Source organism: Thunnus maccoyii, chromosome 21 (assembly GCF_910596095.1).
Source record: "Thunnus maccoyii chromosome 21, fThuMac1.1, whole genome shotgun sequence".
Taxonomy (NCBI): Eukaryota; Metazoa; Chordata; class Actinopteri; order Scombriformes; family Scombridae; genus Thunnus; species Thunnus maccoyii.
Genome location: NC_056553.1, coordinates 22,118,534 through 22,139,724, shown reverse-complemented (window position 1 = coordinate 22,139,724; position 21,191 = coordinate 22,118,534). Strand labels below are relative to the sequence as shown.

Here is a 21,191-nt window from a genome sequence, read left to right as displayed (position 1 = left end):
AAATCAATCAATTCATGGGTTGAAAATGGCTCAACCTGTCATCTGCTGTTTGTAAACAGCCCTGAAAAGACTGGGCCAATGCTGATGTAGAGTCAACCATTTGGGGGGTCTCTACGTCATGAAATTTGTATAAATGGTAGAATGTTAACACCCACCTCCCCTAGCCCTGCGCTTATTTTCAAATATATGCTGATTGAGACAGTTTTAGCTTCAGCAGTTAACAGTGGTGCTAGCCTGCTGGAGGAAATCTCTCCGTCTGTGACTGTCCATGGGATGAAGAGCTGCTGGCAGCCACACAAACAACAGAAATCCTCCTCACATCTTGCCCTGCAGCTCTAAAACTCTCTGGCTCTCTGTTCCTGTGGTTGTCAGCTGGTAAAATCTTGAGTTCTAAGTTTTAAAACGTTAAATCGTGGAGCAGTGCTGTAGAGCTGCGGTCAGACAGGTTTAGTAACAGCTCTGGATACACTGTGTTTTAATGTTTTAAATGTTTTAAAACACACTGCCGCTGAACGGGTATAATATTACTGTGAATGAAACTTGGCATGTATGTGCAAGACTTAGTGATGGATGTTTCAGGCACATTCAGAAAAATATAAAAATACCTCATAAACAACGTTACTACTGCTTCTTCTGCACGTGGATTCAAGGAGCAGGAATACAGACAGTGCCACTCTGCCGTTGCAACCCACATTGTGGTCAGAGATGAGATCACATCCAGAGTGGTGAGAACTACCATAGAGAATGAATTGAAAAATTTCAGAGAGTTAAAATCTATTCCCGCTCCTCGCACTCGGGAACTTTGTATGTATGTTCAAGTCATAGTGCAGGATGTTTCAGGCACAACGGGCACTACAGTACATCCGATCAACTTCAGCTCAACTCAAAATTGTAGTCTTCAAATATTCTGCATGTGAGGTGTTTAGGGAGCTTTGGTAAATTGTAGCATCTATCGATAGCCTGCATGTGAGGCATTTAGGGAACATGAGTAAATTATAGTGTCTACTGGTAGCCTGCATGTGAGGCATTTAGGGAACATGAGTAAATTATAGTGTCTACTGGTAGCCTGTGTGTGAGACGTTTAGGGAACATCAGTATATTGTAGCGTCAACCGATGGTCTGCACGAGAGGCATTTAGGGGAGGGGCACTGTTCTCTCTAGGTATTGAGAAATCGTCCCGTTTCAAACAGGCACATTTTGAATGGGCACTGTCTTAGTGCACCAAGAAATGCAGCAATGCACAAGCAAAGGCAAGGAAGAAAAATGTAAAATGCCACCACCCCTCCCCATCCAAACGATTTTAACACAAATACAATTTGAAAGTGTTCAAATTATTGAAATATGTATTAATTAACTGTACAATGGAGCATTATCACCACACACGCTTGGGGTGATTAGCTGCCAGCAAAACCATACAAATACTCATTTTTTTCTAGAACTGGTTACAAAAAACATTGAACGCAGGCATCATTTGATTGGAAAATTTTGATACTACTTGGTACTGGCTTATTTCGGTCGATGCCTTAAAGGTATCGAGTACCGATACCCAGGCCTAGTTTTGAGTTAGAAATAGCACTGTGCTTCTCCACATTTGTGGAAAAGGTGGAAGGAGCACCTCTTGTGGGTTGTCGTGGCTGAGTGGTTAAGGGAATGGACTAGGAATCCATTGGGGTCTCCCCATGTAGTTCTGAATCCTGCTGACAACATTTGACTGTTTTTTGAGTTGTGTCAGTCAAGAGCAGTTTGTAGAAAACACTACTGAGACTTTAGGAATGTCAGATTCTGAATCACCCTGTTTAAACCTGGCATTAACATGCGGTCTGAGTAAGAACAAACGCATGATAATGAAAGTTCCAGCAGACCCATCTGTGTGGTAATTTGGTGCCCAGCTCAGCACGCATGGTGCACAGGTTGGAAGTTCAAACAAATTGTTGTGCCACTGTGCGCCGTCCAGTGTTTTCTCTTCTCTTCTCTTCTCTTCTCTGTGTACCTCCCTCTTCCTCTCTTCTGCTCCTCCTCCACTCACTCTCCTCCCCCTCTCCCAGTAGATTCTTATGCTGATGTAAACTGCTGAGTTGGCAGCAAATTTCTCCTTTTCCACAGCGATGGTGGTATAGTGGTGAGCATAGCTGCCTTCCAAGCAGTTGACCCGGGTTCGATTCCCGGCCATCGCAGTTCTTTCAGTTTTTTATGCTTGATACTTTTAGATTTTATTATTCAGATGTGTGTGTTCATCAATCTGGTCAGAAAAACAGGTTTCTCTCAGCTCATTTTGAGTTGTACAGTAAAAGTAAGTAGTATGTAGATAATCTTTTACACCTGCGCTGTTCAAAATCATTTCAGAGGTTGCTAGCTCTGTGGTAGAGCATCATAATGTATTGCAGGACTGTTGTATTGAGTTTAGTAAGATTGTACATGTAAACTCCACAAAGTAAGTTCAAGTCCTAACATGAAGCTACTGCAGAATGTTTGGAGGATAATCTCTGTCTTTTTCCTGTAATTATGTCTAGAGCATTGTTGAGGACATCACGGCTATTATTAGTGTTTAAGTCATTTAAGTTCAATTGGCAAACTTTCTTTGTGAAAGGTTTAACTCCTTTACTCATTTTATCAAGACTAATACAGGTTGATGTAATCACAAAAGGAAACTGAAAGTGTTAAGATAGTTGTTGTGGCCGAGTGGTTAAGATGATGGACTTGGAATCCACTGGTGTCTCCCTGCCTACGTTCAGATCCTGCTGACAACACCAGACTGTTTTAAGCTGTGGAATTCAAAAGTAATGTAAAGAGTTCTCTACTAACATATGCTATTGAGACTTTAGAAATGTCAGATGCTGAATCACAAAGGCAGGAAAAACAAAGTGGAGGTGTGTGAGAAGATGAGGTCATAGGTGAAAACTCATGTGTGATTTAGTTCTACTAAACCAGTCATAAACTGTGTATGTTAGGATTTCCTTCATAAAGATCAGAACTAGGCCTCTTGTGTACATATATCTTAATTATAACAGATTTTCAATTAGTCTGAGTTTATCTATTGTTTATCTTCAACATTATTGTATCAGCAAAAGTTAATAGATAAACTGTTAAAGTAACCCACTGCTGGGTTTAAAATTGTGGTTTTGGTGGCCACAGAGACAGCAGCAGGACACAGTGAACCAGGTGAAGTGAAAGAAAGTTTTACTCAAGTTGACGACAGCAATGCTCATTACTCCTAAGTGCAATAAAACCTTCATGAGTAAAACGCTGATAAGGGTATGTTGCTTTGCCTGCAGTCTCCCATCCACCACCAGTATGTTTTATACAAACACAGTGCTCTAGTTAAGCTAATAGCGAATTGTTATTAACAACTTAAAATCAAAGCAATCTGTATGTAGTCTAACTGTTTAGCTTAGTTTGCCACATGTCTTAAAACTAGTCAAATTCTTGTAAACTTATCTACTGGCTGAGACGGCGGCCCCCTGCTAAACACATTCCCTGCATAGGTTCAAATCCTTCTGACAATGATTAATTTCATGTTCTGTCTGCTGAATTGCTGAACTGTGATCATTAGAAACAGCTAACGAATTACAATGTTCTGATATTTCTCCAAATCACTTTTATTGCAGTTCACACCCCTGTTGATGTCAGACTGATGACTCCCATAGGCCCTGAAATGATCAATCTCTTCTCATATCTCTGCTGTCTTTATCTACTGTAGCCACAGGGGATGTAGCTCAGTGGTAGAGCGCATGCTTTGCATGTATGAGGCCCCGGGTTCAATCCCCGGCATCTCCAATAAGCTTTATGGTGACAACTAACTTGTATTGATCACATTACATCATCTTAGAGAGTACTTCACACTGCAAAGAGGCATACACACACAATTTGTATGTCGCAGCTTGTGTATTTGCATGAAGGAGACAGAAAAAAATAATAGAAAAGTGTATAAAAAAAGGACACAGAAACTTGTTCTCGCTGGGTAAAACAAAGACATTAGTGTTTTTGATTTGGAGGTGATGTTGATGTGACACTTTGGGTTAAACTGTATCATCTTCTTCTCTTCTGGTGATGTATCATATCTGCAACATGCTGGCTTGTCTTTCATTACCTATCAGATCTCTATTGAGACAGTCATACACCAAAACTGAAAAGTAACACTGGCCTTTCAAAACCATCTGTGAAGTTGTTTATGAGGTGATTGTGTAAATGTTGTACTGTAGTGTAGTACTGATGGACCAACACATGTGACTTGTATGCATTTGACACTCCAACAACAGATTCTTATCAGGATGGTTGTCGTCACTTCAGCACTTTCACCATATTTTTAAACCCTTTGTTTTCCACAACAGAGTATGGCCTCATGTCTGCAGCGATAAACATCCCAATAGATTTGGTAATATGGAAGAAGACCGCAACCAGCACAGCTTGCTAGTTTTAACATTGGTTAGGTTTAAAGATAAAGTGTATTGACTGTCTCTGTATAGTTAGTTAACATTAGCATAAATGATTTTATGACTTTGCTTTATGACAGTTGTTTTGTGCAGTATATTGTCTGTTAATGCTAGTCTGGTTAACAGCTCAAAACATAGCAAGTGGAGGCAGCGGCAGCGTCTACAGCAGCTTCATCAGTAACAGGAGTTTGGACCAAAACACGTAACCTGCAGGTAAGACGAGATGAAGCTGTATTAAAATATTAAAGATAATAATACTGCCTATTGTTTTACATCAAAACAGCGATGGTTCGGTGGCTGGTCAAACAGCAGCTAACGTAGTGAAGCAGTCTCTGTGTGACCAGTATTATAGCCTTTGATATTTTAAAACAGCGTCATCTTGTCTTACCTGGAGTTGATGTGTTTTGGTCCAACCTCCTGTTTCTGATGATACCACTGTAGATGCTGCTGCTGCCTCCGCCATTGCTGTTTATGTTGAGAAGCTATAGCCGGATGTTCCGGACAGGTCAGCTCCTGCTAGGTATCGAAATTTGGTACTGAATGACAAGAATATTTTTGATGCTCAGTAGTATCGAAGCAATTTGGTCGGTGCCATAAAAGTATCGAAGTTAGGTACCTTACCCTATATAAGACTTGTGTACATCTTTATTTAGATATACAAGTCAAAGACTTTTAAATATCGTATGAAAAGGGCTTATAGATTGCAATAGTGAAAATGAAACTGATCCAGCAGGTCTTATATATCTTACATTATATGTTAATATAACATATGTTTTTATATACAACACCACCAATAGTAAACTGTAGCCTGACAGTCATTGTAAGAATATGTAAAGATCAAAGCACTTCACACAGAAGTAAAATAAATATACACACTTGTATACAAAGCTTGTATTTGTGTGAAGAGAATGGAAAAGTATAAACATCCCACTATAGAGTAAGACCCTCAGAAAAGACATAGAAACTAGATCCTGATGTGTACCTCCCTCTTTCTCTCCTCACTCCCTCCTCTTCTTTTCCCTCCTTCCCCTCTGACACAAACAGCTGACTCTGCAGAAAAATCTTTCTTCTTCCAGGGCAATGATGGTACAGTGGTGAACATAGCTCCCTTCCAAGCAGTTGACTTGAGTTTGATTCCCAGCCATTTTGGATGCTGTCTTACCAAGCTGTGTTTACAGTAATGTACAGTCCATATGTATATTCTGTAGGAACTTTGCTTGTGCTCTTGTTTTGCTGTCAGAGATGTGTGGCTCTATCAGGTATATGTCGACAAACTACAGGCTCATGTTCAGGCTTCCTATAGAACAGGAGTGTTGTAGTTTAGAGGTTAAACTGATGAGCTGGACATTCATAGTTTTATTCTATGATTAATTGTTTCGGACTATTTAAGGAAACTTTCCTTGTTCTGTGGTCTTAGAGAACCAAAAAAAAAATCCCACTGTTCCACTATGTAGAACAACTGGTGACCTATACACAAGCTTTGGTGTTGAGTGGGGCAGGGTATTTTTAAAAAAAAATACAATACCTTTACCCTGAAAATGACAATACAATACCAGTACCCTTAAAATGATACCGATACCAATGGAATACTTCATTCGATACCTTTTTTTTTCTACTGCATTCGATACCCATCATGTGAATGGAAGCATTCAGTTGCGTAAAATGCCACCACCCCTCCCCATCCAAATTATTTTTACACATATACAATTTGAAAGTGTTCAAATTATTGAAATATTTATTAAATAACTGTACAAAACTGTACAATGAAGCATTATCACCACACGCGCTTGGGGCAAAACCATACAAATACTCATTTTTTTCTAGATCTGGGTACAAAAAGCATTGAATGCAGGCATCATTCGACTGGAGAAGTTTTGATACAACTTGGTATTGGCTTATTTTGGTCGATGCCTTAAAGGTATCAAGTACCGATACCCAGGCCTAGTCTTGAGTTAGTAATAGCAGTGTTTCTCCACATTTTTTCTTCTCTTCTCTTCTCTTCTCTTCTCTTCTCTTCTCTTCTCTTCTCTTCTCTTCTCTTCTCTTCTCTTCTCTTTTCTTCTCTTCGTACCTCCCTCTTCCTCTCTTCGGCTCCTCCTCCACTCACTCTCCTCCCCCTTTCCCAGTAGATTCTTATGCTGATGTAAACTGCTGAGTTGGCAGCAAATTTTTCCTTTTCCACAGCGATGGTGGTATAGTGGTGAGCATAGCTGCCTTCCAAGCAGTTGACCCGGGTTCGATTCCCGGCCATCGCAGTTCAATCTTTTACACCTGCACTGTTCAAAATCATTTCAGAGGTTGCTAGCTCTGTGGTAGAGCATCATAATGTATTGCAGGACTGTTGTATTGAGTTTAGTAAGATTGTAGATGTAAACTCCACAAGGTAAGTTCAAGTCCTAACATGAAGCTACTGCAGAATGTTTGGAGGATAATCTCTGTCTTCTTCCTGTAATTATGTCTAGAGCATTGTTGAGGACATCACGGCTATTATTAGTGTTTAAGTCATTTAAGTTCAATTGGCAAACTTTCTTTGTGAAAGGTTTAACTCCTTTACTCATTTTATCAAGACTAATACAGGTTGATGTAATCACAAAAGGAAACTGAAAGTGTTAAGATAGTTGTTGTGGCCGAGTGGTTAAGATGATGGACTTGGAATCCACTGGTGTCTCCCTGCCTACGTTCAGATCCTGCTGACACCAGACTGTTTTAAGCTGTGGAATTCAAAAGTAATGTAAAGAGTTCTCTACTAGAGATGCTATTGAGACTTTAGAAATGTCAGATGCTGAATCACAAAGGCAGGAAAAACAAAGTGGAGGTGTGCATGAAGATGAGGTGATAGTTAATGACAGGTTTAGTAGAACCAATGTGTAGAAGATCCTGAATGATCCTGTGAAGTGAAAGAAAGTTTTACTCAAGTTGACGACAGCAATGCTCATTACTCCTAAGTGCAATAAAACTTTCATGAGTAAAACGCTGATAAGGGTATGTTGCTTTGCCTGCAGTCTCCCATCCACCACCAGTATGTTTTATACAAACACAGTGCTCTAGTTAGGCTAATAGCGAATTGTTATGAATAACTTAAAATCAAAGCAATCTGTATGTAGTCTAACTGTTTAGCTTAGTTTGCCACATGTCTTAAAACTAGTCAAGTTCTTGTAAACTTATCTACTGGCTGAGACGGTGGCCCCCCTCCTAAACCAGCCCCCCCTCCCTCTACCAGCAGTACCTGCAGCAGTGAATCACATCAGCATCAGAAAGAGGAGGACAGAGGACAGGATGATTGACTGATACTGACTGATGTCTGTGTTCTTCATTCTTTCTAAACTCCACTCAGTACTTTGATGTCAGAAATATTATTTATTTTATTGACATGTTATTTTTGTTTTCAGTGAGATATTATTGAGTTTATATAGTGACTTTGCTGTTGTAAACATTACTGTTGCTGCTCTAGAAACAATATTTGGTTTTATTTAAATTAAAAAATCAATTCCAATCCTCTAAATTTATTCTTCAGGACATAGAGTTTACTTCATCAGTGAGCATATTTGTTCCACTTTTCTTCTTGCTAATGTTTGGGTGTACGACAACCTGTGTTGTTTTTTAATAATAATGGTTTACAATGATGTGAAAATGCATAGCCTAGCTTTTAGTCAAATAACATCAAATCTCCTTGGGAGAGAACGCCCCAACTGTGTTGAGGCCCTTCTGGTGTCAAAAGCTCCTGGTAAATTATCACACACGACTCGATGAACATGAATAAACCTATCTAGAACAATTCTATACTACACTGCCTTCCAAGCAGTTGACTCGGGTTTGATTCCTGGCCATCGCAGATGTTTCGTTCCCAAGCTGTGTTTACAGTAGAAGCATAGTTCATATGTTCTGTAGGAATAGTACTTTGCTTGTTTTGCTGTCAGAGATGTGTAGCTGTCATGATGGTTAACAGGTGTAAGTTGAGAAAAAACAGGTTCATGCTCAGGCTTCACATACAGGATACAGGAGTGTTGTAACTTAAAGATTAAATTGGTGAATTGGAAATCCAATGTCTTATTCTATGATTAATTCTTTTAGAAAGTTTAAGGAAACTTTCCTTTTTTTCTGCAGTCATAGAGCACCAGAATATATATATTTTTTAAAATTGTACATTTTCACTTTATAGAACAACCAATGTTCTATACATTAGCTTTGGCGTTGTTAGTAATAGCACTGTGTTTCTCAATCACTGAGAAAATTCTCCATGTTAATGGAAAAGAGGGAATGAATTTGTTTTGTGGGTTGTCGTGGCCGAGTGGTTAAGGCGATGGACTAGAAATCCATTGGGGTTTCCCCGCGCAGGTTCGAATCCTGCCGACAACGTCAGACAGTTTTGAACTGTGGCGGTCAAAAGCCACAGATGCTACTTAGATTTGAGGAATGTCATATTCTCAATTACAAAGATAAAATCACTGAGAGTTAATGTCTGATTACAGGGCTGCCCCCTGAACTTCTATGATTCAAATCATCACTCGTGAAGCTCCTTACTTAACCTGCATTTTGTCAGTTGAATCACAGCTTTTTTTTTTTTAGCTGCATCATTGTTCTAAATCTCGTTTCTAAATGACCTAAAAACATAAGTGTGATGGAATAGAGAGGGATGATGGAAACGGAGGACAGCGCGCTCCTTTATACTATGACTCTTGACGCTCTCAGCTCCGGCGTTGAATGGAAACAAAGTCGGCCAAACTTTTGAACCTGACGCTGGTACAACCTATCGTTGAGTATTTATAAGAACGAAAAATATGTATAAGAAGCATGAATAACAAGCCCCCCTCCCCTCCCCCATTTGTTACACATCATTGTATCATCTGCACCTGTTCCAGTGTACACAAAGGTTACTGTATAAAACATAAAAGTAGTCTACCGCCAGGTGTACTCACTTGTTAATCACTAATTTAACTTGTGATAAACTTATGACAGTTTAAGTTTATGATAAAATGCTAATGAGCCCCATCCGGCACCATGGGTTGGCAGACTGCAGATGCCAATCATATGGTGGCAAAGGTTGTTGTGGCCGAGTGGTTAAGGCGATGGACTCGAAATCCATTGGGGTCTCCCCGCGTAGGTTCGAATCCTGCCGACAACGTCTGACTGTTTTGAGTTGTAACAGTCAAAAGCAGTTAGTAGTTCTGTGTGTGGTAATTTGGTGCCCAGCTCAGCACGCATGGTGCACAGGTTGGAAGTTCAAACAAATGAGACCTCACAAAGTGAGTTGTTGATATTTTCAGTGGAAAAACACTGAAAATCTCAGGACCACGTCTGTTTCTGGTGCAAAGTCACTCTGCTGACACTTTGCTTTTTATCAACAACAAATGTAGTACTAGCAGGAAATGCCCAGTAATAACAGAATAATGCTTACAAATATGAATAAATTATTTAAATAAAGCACTCTCCAACCAGTACTTCGGTTTATAACTGCATCAAATAGAAGATGGGTAAAGCAGTCTGCACTGATTTATATTGTACAGATATAATGATGTTACAGTATCTGTTGTCCACAGCTGCTTCATACTGTATGAAAAGCTTCTCCTTCAGGTCATTAAATCCCTGCAGCATCTGAAGGCAGCAGGACTGGTGTGTTGATAGATCTGTAGCCCCTGATTTGAGAAGTGCAGAACGCAGTGCCATTAGCCACACAGCTGTGTGTTTACCTTCATTAAGTCATGCTTAACAGCTAACCTGCACACAAATAACACAAGGCTGCTACAGAATAACAACACATACCTCTACACGCATTGCAGATTTGTAGTGCTGTGTGTTCGTATCTTGCCTCTGTGCACCTTCCAGTGTTTTCCTAAAGAAGCGTCTTTCCATTTGTAGAGCTAATGTTGTCATACCTCACTATGACTCTCTTCTCTTCTCTTCTCTTCTCTTCTCTTCTCTTCTCTTCTCTTCTCTTCTCTTCTCTTCTCTTCTCTTCTCTTCTCTTCTCTTCTCTTCTCGGTGTACGTCCCTCTTCCTCTCTTCTGCTCCTCCTCCACTCACTCTCCTCCCCCCTCTCAGTAGAGTCTTATGCTGATGTAAACTGCTGAGTTGGCAGCAAATTCCTTCTTTTCCACAGCGATGGTGGTATAGTGGTGAGCATAGCTGCCTTCCAAGCAGTTGACCCGGGTTCGATTCCCGGCCATCGCAGTTCTTTCAGTTTTTTGTGCTTGTTACTTTTAGATTTTATTATTCAGATGTGTGTGTTCATCAATCTGGTCAGAAAAACAGGTTTCTCTCAGCTCATTTTGAGTTGTACAGTAAAAGTAAGTAGTATGTAGATAATCTTTTACACCTGCGCTGTTCAAAATCATTTGAGAGGTTGCTAGCTCTGTGGTAGAGCATCATTATGTATTTCAGGACTGTTGTATTGAGTTTAGTAAGATTGTACAGGTAAACTCCACAAAGTAAGTTCAAGTCCTAACATGAAGCTACTGCAGAATGTTTGGAGGATAATCTCTGTCTTCTTCCTGTAATTATGTCTAGAGCATTGTTGAGGACATCATGGCTATTATTAGTGTTTAAGTCATTTAATAATCTAAATTGGCAAACTTTCTCTGTGAAGGGTTTAACTACTTTACTCATATTATTAAGACTAGTACTAATTAGTACTACAGTAATTTATTTTTATTTTTTATTTTTATACATTGAATAAATGTTTAGTAGTTTTCAGTAGGTTTTAGAAGTGCACCACAACATAGTTGAGCTTATTTATTTTGATTTAATATATTTATCATTTTTATATTATTTATTTAAATATATGTATATATTATATATTTTTATTTATTTTATTTATTTATCTAATTTTTACATTTATTTTTTATTTGTTTTCAGTTGAATTATAATTTTTATAATTTAAAGTCGAAGGAAAGCCACTGTTGCATGATGCACGATGTTTCCAAAGTCCATGAGTAATGGTGTTAAATAATTGATATCTCAATATTGACCAAAATAATAGTGATTATGATTTTTGCCATAATTGAGCAGCCCTACCGAGTGGTTAAGGCAATGGACTAAAAATTAACTGGGGTCTCCCTGCGCAGGTTCAAATCCTGGTGATGCCAGACTGTCTTGAGTTGTGGCAGTGAATAGCAGTTTATATAGTTCTCTACTAACAGACATTACTGATACTTTTGGAACACATTCACATTCTAGCAGAGAACTCTGAACACTGCCACAGCTCAAAACAGTCTGACGTTGTCGGCAGGATTCGAACCTGCGCGGGGAGACCCCAATGGATTTCTAGTCCATCGCCTTAACCACTCGGCCACGACAACCTGCAACAAGATCATATGCCCTCCTTTCTGTTAATCAATAATCAACGATTGAGAAACAACAATTTCGCTCGGTAAACAAAGACAATAGTGTTTTTAATTTGGATGTGATGTTGATGTGACATATCAGCAACATGGTTACTTGATATGGTAAGGACAGTTTGAATACAGTTTCATACAACACTGTAAAACAGCTGCTCCAAGATATTACTCTTATCAGAGAGAAGTTACAGAACTTTGGGTTAAACTATATCATCATCTTCTCTGATGATGTGCAACATGGTCTTTCATTACCTGTCAGATCTCTATTGAGACAGTCATACACCAAAACTAAACAGTAACACTGCCCTTACAAACTTTCTGTGCAGTTATTTGTGAGGTGATTATATAAATACTGTACTGTAGGGTAGTATAGGTGGACCAACACGTGTGACATGTATGCATTTGACACCCCAACAACAGATTATTTTCAGGGTGGTTGTTGTGGCCAAGTGGTTAAGGCGATGGACTAGAAATCCATCGGGGTCCCCCGGTGCAGGTTCGAATCCTTCGTTGACATCAGACTGTCGTTAGCTGTGGCGGTCAAAAGCAATGTAACGAGTTCTCTGCTGAGGCTTGCGGACTGTTAGCCACAGCATGACTGGAGTGAAGCACAGCCAGCTAGCCTCCCAGCCAACGTTAGCCCCAGTTCTGCATGTGGATCCAACCAGAGCACTGAGCCCTGGTTTGTTATTGAAGTTAAAGGGGGAAGAAGCAGCGGGTCTGACGGGCAGCTGAGTGAAGTGGAGCCTGCAGAGGAAGGAAACTCTTACTCTAAATAGAAGTAGCTAGTTGAGACCTAAAGTCATCCTTATGGTGTTTTGAACCTAACCTTTTTTTAAACCTCTTTAGCATTTGGGATTTATTATTTGTTCTGAACAACAAGACACAAAATTGTCTGGATAGGGTCTGACAGCCGGTTCCACTTTGGATTCCCGGTTGGCTTAATACCCAGATTTATTAAAGGAGCCCTGTGGAGTTTCTTGTAAACAAACAAAAGTTATGTTTACATTGAGTGTTACTCACCAAAACTGATTATGTGTGTCGTTGAGGTCTAACAAATGTGCTGAATCCATTTCCTTCCACAACATTTGCAAAGCTGAGATTTAAGTATTTTAAATCCAGCATCCATGGTTATTTGCCTGTAGTCTTCTTCCCTGCCTTTGCTGGTGCATTGCTGTGTTTCTTGGTGCATTACAGCCACCTATAAACCAGTGTATCACATCACCAGCGTGCATGTGTGTCAGCAAAATGGGGACCATCTCATGAAAAACTGCTTCATAGCACTACAAGAGGTCAGAAACTCCACACGGACCCTTTAAGCTTAGATGCTGGTCAATCTCAAATCTTTTATCCTTCTTCACTCTGTTTTATCAGCAAAGTGCAGTGGAAAACGTACTCTGCATCCTCTCGCATTTTCTCAATCTATTACTTTACAAACAGCCTCTTGAGATTGAGATCACTTTGAACACAGATTCTCAGGGGATTGTTATGGCTGAGTGGTTAAGGTCGTTGGGTTCTCCGTGGACAAGTTCGAATCCTGCCAATTATGATTATTTTCATGTGCTATCTGCTGGATTATTAGAACACCATACACCAAAACTGAAGAGTGAGAATTCACTCGCAAAGAAAAGACACTTATGAAGAATTTACTTTCTGTGAAGTTGTTTGACTTACAGCAGTTGCAGAGGTTTCCAACTTTGCTGATGTACCTCCGTCTCTCTCTCCTTCCTTTCTGTTCAATTCCTGACATGAACTCCTGAATCTGAAGAAGTTTTTCATGTATTTCATAGCGATGGTGGTATAGTGGTGAGCATAGCTGCCTTCCAAGCAGTTGACCCGGGTTCGATTCCCGGCCATCGCAGATGCGTTCTTCCCAAGTTGTGTTTACAGTGGAAGTGCAATTCATATGTTCTGTAGGAACTGTGCATTGCTTGTTTTTTGGTTTTGCTGTCAGAGATGTGTGGCTATCATGATTGTTTACAGGTATAATTAACAACAGCAGGTTCATGTTCAAGCTTCATATAGAATATTATGTTGAAACTGGAAATACGCTATTTAATTCTATGATTAATTGTTTTGGAAATTTTCTGTTTTCTCCGCTCATGGGGGACCATTCTAAAAAAAAATGCACCTCTCCACAATATAGACAGTTTAACTTTATGAAATTAAGTTTTTTCCAGCAGTGATATTATTCTTTAACCACTGTTCCGCATTTGCTCAATTCTCTTATGACCAGAAAAGTACAGTATCAATTGTATTTAACAACTACAGACAGGTGACAAATTAAATTAAAAACTGGTACAGGTTTGAATGCTTGATCCCTACAGTAAGGGGATCTGGTGGCTATGCTGTGTGGCATTTTGCTGGCATGGTTTTGGGTCCAGGGTAAAAAAATTACTGTTGAGTCCAATTAATACCTTTCTGACACTAAACAAAGCTGAATATGGTCTGTGAGCATTCTAGTGTCATTCGGAGTTGACAATGGAGGCTTATTTTCATGTGCATGTTTGTTGAAGTGCAAGAAGAAGTGTCTAAACATCAACACACCCTGTACTACAATTAATACCACACGTCTGGCACAAAGGTCCTGTAAAGTTGACCCTTAAAGTGGTTTGTATGAAGTGTAGCTTGTTGAATACAATAAGACTGTACGACAGCTGCTCAGTGACATTACCTTTTCCTGTGTCATGCTAGACCTTAGTTGTCTCTACCTTTACTTTGTTATGTAAAAATACTTTCAGTCAATAGTACTATTACAGAAGTTTGTGTTTAATTACATCTTCTCTTCTCGTCTCGTCTCGTCTCTTCTCTTCTCTTCTCGTCTCGTCTCGTCTCTTCTCTTCTCTTCTCTTCTCTTCTCTTCTCTTCTCTTCTCTTCTCTTCTCTTCCTGGTGTACCTCCCTCTTCCTCTCCTCTGCTCCTCCTCTCACTCTCCTCTGCTCCTCCTCTCACTCTCTCCTTCTATCCTCTTCCTGTCAAATTCTTACACTGACCTAAACTGGTGAGTGTGCGGTTATATTCGTGATGCTCTGCAGCGATGGTGGTATAGTGGTGAGCATAGCTGCCTTCCAAGCAGTTGACCCGGGTTCGATTCCCGGCCATCGCAGTTCTGTTTTGTTTGGATTTGTTGTCAGAGAAGTGTGCGCTCCTCAGTCTGTTTTCTCAATCCATTTTTACCCTCTGCAAGTTTTAAAGCATGTGTTCTCTGCACATGCTTGTATATATCTGCAAATATATATATATAGTGCTGCTTGAAAGTTTGTGAACCCTTTAGAATTTGCTCTATTTCTGCATAAATATGACCTCAAACATGATCAGATTTCCGCTCAAGTCCTAAAACTAGATAAAGAGACATCAGTTAAACAAATGAGACAAAAACTTTACACTTGTTCATTTATTTATCGAGGAAAATGATTCAATGTTACATATTTGTGTGTTGAAAAATTATGTGAACCTAAGATTATTAATTCATTTGAAGAGGAAATTAGAGTTGGGTGTTTCAATAAATGGGATGACAATCAAGTATGAGTCTGGGAGGCCCTGCCTTATTTAAAGAAGAGAAAGCTGGGTCTTCACTGTCAAAGTCTTAGCCCCACAACACAGGTTTGTGGAAGTGTGTCATGACTCAAACAGGAGATTTCTGAGGACCTTAGAAGAAGAGTTGTTGATGCTCACCAAGCTGGAAAGGGTTACAAGACCCAAGGGTAACGTCTAGGAAACTAAAGGTCTCTCTTGCAGTGGCTACAGTCGATGTTAATGAGTCCATCATCAGGAGAACATTGAACATCAATTGTGTGCATGGCAGAGTTGCAAGAAAAAAGCCACTTCTCTCCAAACAGAACATTGCTGCCGTTTACAGTTCGCTCAAGACCACATGGATAAGCCAGAAGGTGATTGGAACAATGTTCTGTGAATGGATGAGACCAAAATCGAACTTTTTGGCTTGAATGAGAAGCGTTCTGTTTGGCGATGAGCAAACACTGCATTCCAGTGTAAGAACCTTATCCCATCTGTGAAACAAGGTGGTGGTAGTATCATGGTTTGGGCTGCTTTGCTGCCTCTGAACCAGGAAATGAGTCGAGAGGCAGATAGCAGAGTCTAACTTTACTTTTAATGTTATCAAACAAAGAGAAATGTCCTCCCCTCTTCCTAGTAACGTGTTCGTACTCCCTCATGGCAGAGTTTACAGCTCTGATCAGTCTGATCTCCAGCTGTGATTGGCCACTGCAGCCCTCAGCCACAGTGATGTCGGGTTGCATTTCTCCAAAAGTTGACTCTGAATATGGCCTAAGGATGCAAGGATAGGGGTGATGTGGTCTTATTTTTTGGACCTTATTAATAGCCGGGCAGCTTGAATAACCTGGACCTGACAATGGAATTTACCTGCCTGTTGAAATCACCATCAAATATAATGCCCAGGTTATTAGCATGTGGTCTGATGTTGGCAGAAAGGTGATTGAGGTTCTGGGCAGTAATAGTGGTATGATGTAGGGGGGCAAAGAGTAGGATCTCTGTCTTGTCCTCATTTAACTGAAGGTAATTGTGAGCCAAGCGGTCTTTAATATCTTGGAGATAGTTTTGTGACTTTAGCTGATTTAGCCAAGTTTCCGTTACAAAAACATATCCAGCTTATTGGAGGAAATAATGTCTCGGCATATAAGTGATTTATTTGATAAGGACCTCACATTCAGTACGTCTAAGAGGTTGTGGGAGACTCAGCAGCCACACATTTCTCTGTTCTATTTCTCTGTTTAGTGTCTGCAGGTTAGGTTAACCCCCTCACTTTTTCAGCAGTTGGGGAAACAATAGACGTGACTTTTCTTGGTCTTGAGAAGCTGCAGCATTTATTACACACTAAAGCCTGTACTGTACATTTACTGCCAGACTGACAACTTACTGCTAACCTTTTCCTCTGCTCTGCTCACATTCACCGTCACTTTTCTGCTGCTCGCTCTCTCACTCAACCACTCACTCAACTTCTACGTCACATTTTACGCAATGCCCTATTCCTTAAAAGGAGCTACGCTACCAAGAGTTTCCCAAGCAATGACACAGAGGTTAAGTTACGTCTCGGAACAGCGCTGCTCAGAGGCTCCCAAACGCTATTGATTTCCGATAGAATGGATATTTGGTGTTATTTTTGGCATTAAAAAATATTCCTTTGGCCTGGTGGGGGTTCTTGTTAGCCTGGCAGCCCGTCAGGCCTGTACTATTATAGGGGAAACTCTGCTATCTGTCCACCTATACCTACAGAATTACCCTGTTTTCTTGTGCAAAGGAAACAGCTCATTGATCAAGTTATCATTGTTGAGACATTAGATATTAATGTTTCCATCATACCATTCACAGGGGATGTAGCTCAGTGGTAGAGCGCATGCTTCGCATGTATGAGGCCCCGGGTTCAATCCCCGGCATCTCCAACAGTCTTTATGATGACAGTAAGAGACAGGTGACACTGGATAAATATAGGCTACCAGTTTTAAACAAACACACTTGAGGGGAAATTTCACATCTGTAAATATGATGATTTCTTAAAACTAGGTCGTCTATGTAGTAGAAATGTGTATTTTTTTTAAATTGATGCCCTATGACTAGAGAAAACTGAGAAAAGGTTGTAGATTCCAAAAAAACCCCTCAGAATCTGCAGTCTTCATTTCAGCTTGGTTTGGCAAACAATCATGGATGAAGTGGTGAAAAACTGCAACCAAACGACAGACGACAAGGAACCGGGACCTAAGTGCTCAAGCTGAATGCAGCCGCAAAAGTTACAGGTAACACACAGTTGCTGATGTACTGTTCCGTATTCAGAGCTGGCAAAGTCCAATATAATATTCTATGAGAAAACAAAGTCATGTTTACCAAAACACCACAGAGTTTGTTGCAGCACGCAGTTTTCAGTCTGTCTCCATTCTCTCTGATGATCCTGACTGTGCACCGGTCAATGCTTCAAAACTACTCTGGCTGTGGCTCCTCTCTCTCGGCTGCAGCTGTAACGTAGCTCCAGTGGTCACTTTCACCTCCATACTCTGTTTTATCTGATTCCACAGCACGATATTTGGCCTCATAAGTTGTAATAGTGGCACCACACCTCTACTCCAACATTATATTATAAAGCTAGTTGTTTTTGTGTTAGATTCAGCTTTTCTGCCCACCTGAGGATCAAATTCCCTGGTTTGTTTGGTTATCGGTCGAATCACGGAGAAGCTCGCCAGCTGAAATTTGTGTCAGGCTGCGGCTGAGTGTTTTGGGAGACCCAACTTTGACAGTCCTTGATGGCACCACTACAGAAAATGAAGAAATGTAGTTTATAGTCCAAGGCAGATCTCGAAAGCCCACCAGGTGGTGTAACATGCAGCTGGATGAAAAGGGATATTTTATTACAAAGAAAACAGAGGAAAGTTTAATGTCCTTCATGTATAATTCAGCCCAAATTACGACCGTAGGAATGAACTTGAAAATCGGTGAAATCGTCCTTTGAAGGAGGAGTGAATAGCTGGCTATCTTGTGGTACGTTTGCATGCACTGAAGTAACCTGGTGAAGCTGGTAATCTGCAGTAAGATGGTTACTGTAAATAAGTGTATACATGCAACAGATTAGTAACCTGATTTCGCCTCTACCCCCAAAACTTTTGGAAGTTCTTAATGGATGATGAACTAATTACTCATTTTAACTCTATTATTGTGATAGAAGTCGCTGCTTTCTGTCTTTTTTTGGTTTATATGTGTCTCTGTGCAGTGAGAGGAAAGGAAAGGCAGACACAGAGTGTTTCCTCACAGCATGAAAATGTCTGAAATTGTACAAATTCAAATTAATTACTTCTACAAGTTACTTTGTGTTAGTTTCAGTTTTTGTCAAACTTTGGATGGAATTATTTTAAACACGAGGGCGCATCACTCTATATAATGATCTACTGTCATCCATCTGATCTGCTGTGCTTTCCTTGTCTGCAGTCTTTTGTTATACACATACACATTCTCCAGGAAAACTTATCTGGGGATAGATCATAGGCGATCATAGTAACCAAGTTTCTCGCTTACATGACAATTAAATATATGAACTTACTGGAGTAACCTGACTACTTAAGTGCATGTAAAGGCACTGATAGTGAGAAGCAAGATGTGTTAATCATTTAAATATGCCACCCTACCCAATAAAATGAAGGTGAATGGAATTTCATTTGTGGCACAATGGAGATCTCGCTGAACAAACACTCAGTAAGTCTAAGAACATCTATTAGGTTTTATTATCATGTAGATATAAGTTACTCCGTAAATTTTACACTGACCCACGACTAGCTGTAAAATAGGAGTCGGCATGCTGCATCTGTATGAGCATGAACAGCCGACTTCCTCAAAGTAACAAAAAAAAAAAGGTATACAATGTGTCACTGCAAATGGCATTTTTGTAACTACAAACCAAATTCTCATCTGGATTTTCGTATTTCTGCCTTTTTTCTTGTGCTGGCAGAAAATCACTCAGAATTTTAATAATCGAGCAATTGTTTAAGTCTTTTATTAACAACCTTTCTCTGTGAAAAGTTAAAATCCTTTACTCATATTATGGAGATTAAAACAGATGAACACAATGATGAGTGCAAACTGGAACTGTACCAAGCCCTAAACATTCCTAATGATTTACCTACAAAGTCCTAACAAAGAGAATGGACATTATTGTCACATGACAAGGACAGCAGTAAGGCCCCTTCTCTCTGTCCATGACAGTAGAGCAAAAGATGGCTACATTGCTGTTACATTGACTCCTTGGTCGACACTGTAGCAACAGAAGAAAATCTGTATGTAGAAGCAAATTATTATATTAACATTTAAGAATTTTCAAATTATTTTTATTCACTAGCCAGGCTTGATATTGAAGTTGTCAATGTTAGTTACGTGTCTCCATAGTTGTCCCCTTATAGTCTTGTTAGATGTGGCACCTTTCCCACCAGTAATGTCAGCAGTGTAGCTAGATGATTTTATTGTTTATACATTGTTATGACTCAAATCATCCAGCAATATGTTTATGTAATATAGCTACGCAGAAGCAGTTTGTGATATATGCCATTAGAAAGCTCGAAATCTCTGGGTTTTGTCTGACATTTAACCTGATATTTGCAGAAATGACCAAGAAAGGTAAACTTGATGCATATTTGGCAGGTATCCTGTACCAGTATGCCCAGGAGAAGTACTGGTTTACCACATGTAAGAAGCCGTGGGCCAGGAAATGGAAGGCTGTCATGCAGCACATCGATGCCTGTCCTTTAACTCCTCTGTACAACAACCATTTTGTGAATATGACATCTTCAGAAAAAAAATCCTCTGCAAATGTGGATATCCTAAGGTAAGTGATGATTATATTTAATATAGATATTTTAATTAATAGCAGTTGCCATAAACCGTTGTGTATTAGCTTTTTAAATACGCAAATTTGAATATCTAAACATGAAAATACATCATTTATCCCATTAGTTGTGTTTTGATTGTTTCACAATTGTTAACAATGAAGTTAAAAACTTATTTTCAGACCTTTTGAAATAGTAAACTTTATTTTTCACACTCAGCTGAGCAGACAGATTCATCAGGGAGTCATCGAACAGAGGCAGAGAGTAGGGAGGTCCTGGATGTCTTGAGATACATATCACAAATTCTTGAATTTGTATCACATCACAGAAGGTGAAAAGACCACTCTCTTGAGACAGAGAGTGCGGTGTGGTATTGGTGGAACAACGCGTGTGACACGTATGCATTTGACACCCCAACAACAGATTCTTATCAGGGTGGTTGTCGTGGCCGAGTGGTTAAGGCGATGGACTAGAAATCCATTGGGGTCTCCCCGCGCAGGTTCGAATCCTGCCGACAACGATGCCTTAATCTTGTTCACGCGCTGCCTGATGGAATTCTGAGAAGCCAGGAGAACCGTAGGGGGGACCTCTTGGTAGAGTAGTGAAATGCCTTCAAGAATGAAACAGTGAATCTGGTTGCTTTCAAATGAGTCATTCTAGATGTTGGACTGGACCTGTGCTACTTGCTCTTCTGCACAGTCCTTCACGTCATACATTGACTACATACAATATCCACTCTGTTATCATTTACTTTCTTGCAGCGTAGCTTCCGTAGTCAATAATAATATTACTATTAGTTACAGGTATGTCAAACTACATTCTTCTCTTCTCTGCTTGGTGTACCTCCCTCCTCCTCTTCCTGTTGAATCCTTACACTGATATAAAGTGCTGATTTTGCAGTAAAATCCTCATCTTGCACAGCGATGGTGGTATAGTGGTGAGCATAGCTGCCTTCCAAGCAGTTGACCCGGGTTCGATTCCCGGCCATCGCAGTTCTGTTTTGTTGTTTATGAAGTCAGTGGCAATCTCCGCGGCTGATAAAATCAAGCCAACGGTAAAGTGCCAAAAACTGCTGAGTTGGCGGCGAA

General features: G+C 40.0%; 1 long non-coding RNA gene and 12 other non-coding genes across 14 annotated transcripts in view; 12 read left to right on the top strand and 1 right to left on the bottom strand.

The window, feature by feature from the left end:
• Window positions 1–21,191, top strand: part of LOC121887885 — a 38,514-nt gene that overhangs the window by 5,352 nt on the left and 11,971 nt on the right. For both annotated transcript variants that reach the window (XR_006093078.1, XR_006093077.1), the window contains exons 3-4: window positions 17,424–17,535; window positions 19,919–20,102. This is a non-coding gene — a long non-coding RNA (uncharacterized LOC121887885). The remainder of the gene's footprint in view (window positions 1–17,423; window positions 17,536–19,918; window positions 20,103–21,191) is intronic.
• Window positions 2,103–2,174, top strand: trnag-ucc. The gene has a single exon. It is a non-coding gene; the product is annotated as a tRNA-Gly (tRNA).
• On the top strand, window positions 3,703–3,774 carry trnaa-ugc. The gene has a single exon. It is a non-coding gene; the product is annotated as a tRNA-Ala (tRNA).
• Window positions 6,614–6,685, top strand: trnag-ucc. The gene has a single exon. It is a non-coding gene; the product is annotated as a tRNA-Gly (tRNA).
• trnas-aga lies at window positions 8,705–8,786 on the top strand. The gene has a single exon. It is a non-coding gene; the product is annotated as a tRNA-Ser (tRNA).
• Window positions 9,471–9,552, top strand: trnas-cga. The gene has a single exon. It is a non-coding gene; the product is annotated as a tRNA-Ser (tRNA).
• trnag-ucc lies at window positions 10,527–10,598 on the top strand. The gene has a single exon. It is a non-coding gene; the product is annotated as a tRNA-Gly (tRNA).
• trnas-aga lies at window positions 11,644–11,725 on the bottom strand. Its single transcript has one exon. It is a non-coding gene; the product is annotated as a tRNA-Ser (tRNA).
• On the top strand, window positions 13,554–13,625 carry trnag-ucc. The gene has a single exon. It is a non-coding gene; the product is annotated as a tRNA-Gly (tRNA).
• trnag-ucc lies at window positions 14,799–14,870 on the top strand. The gene has a single exon. It is a non-coding gene; the product is annotated as a tRNA-Gly (tRNA).
• Window positions 17,113–17,184, top strand: trnaa-cgc. The gene has a single exon. It is a non-coding gene; the product is annotated as a tRNA-Ala (tRNA).
• trnas-aga lies at window positions 20,542–20,623 on the top strand. Its single transcript has one exon. It is a non-coding gene; the product is annotated as a tRNA-Ser (tRNA).
• trnag-ucc lies at window positions 21,024–21,095 on the top strand. The gene has a single exon. It is a non-coding gene; the product is annotated as a tRNA-Gly (tRNA).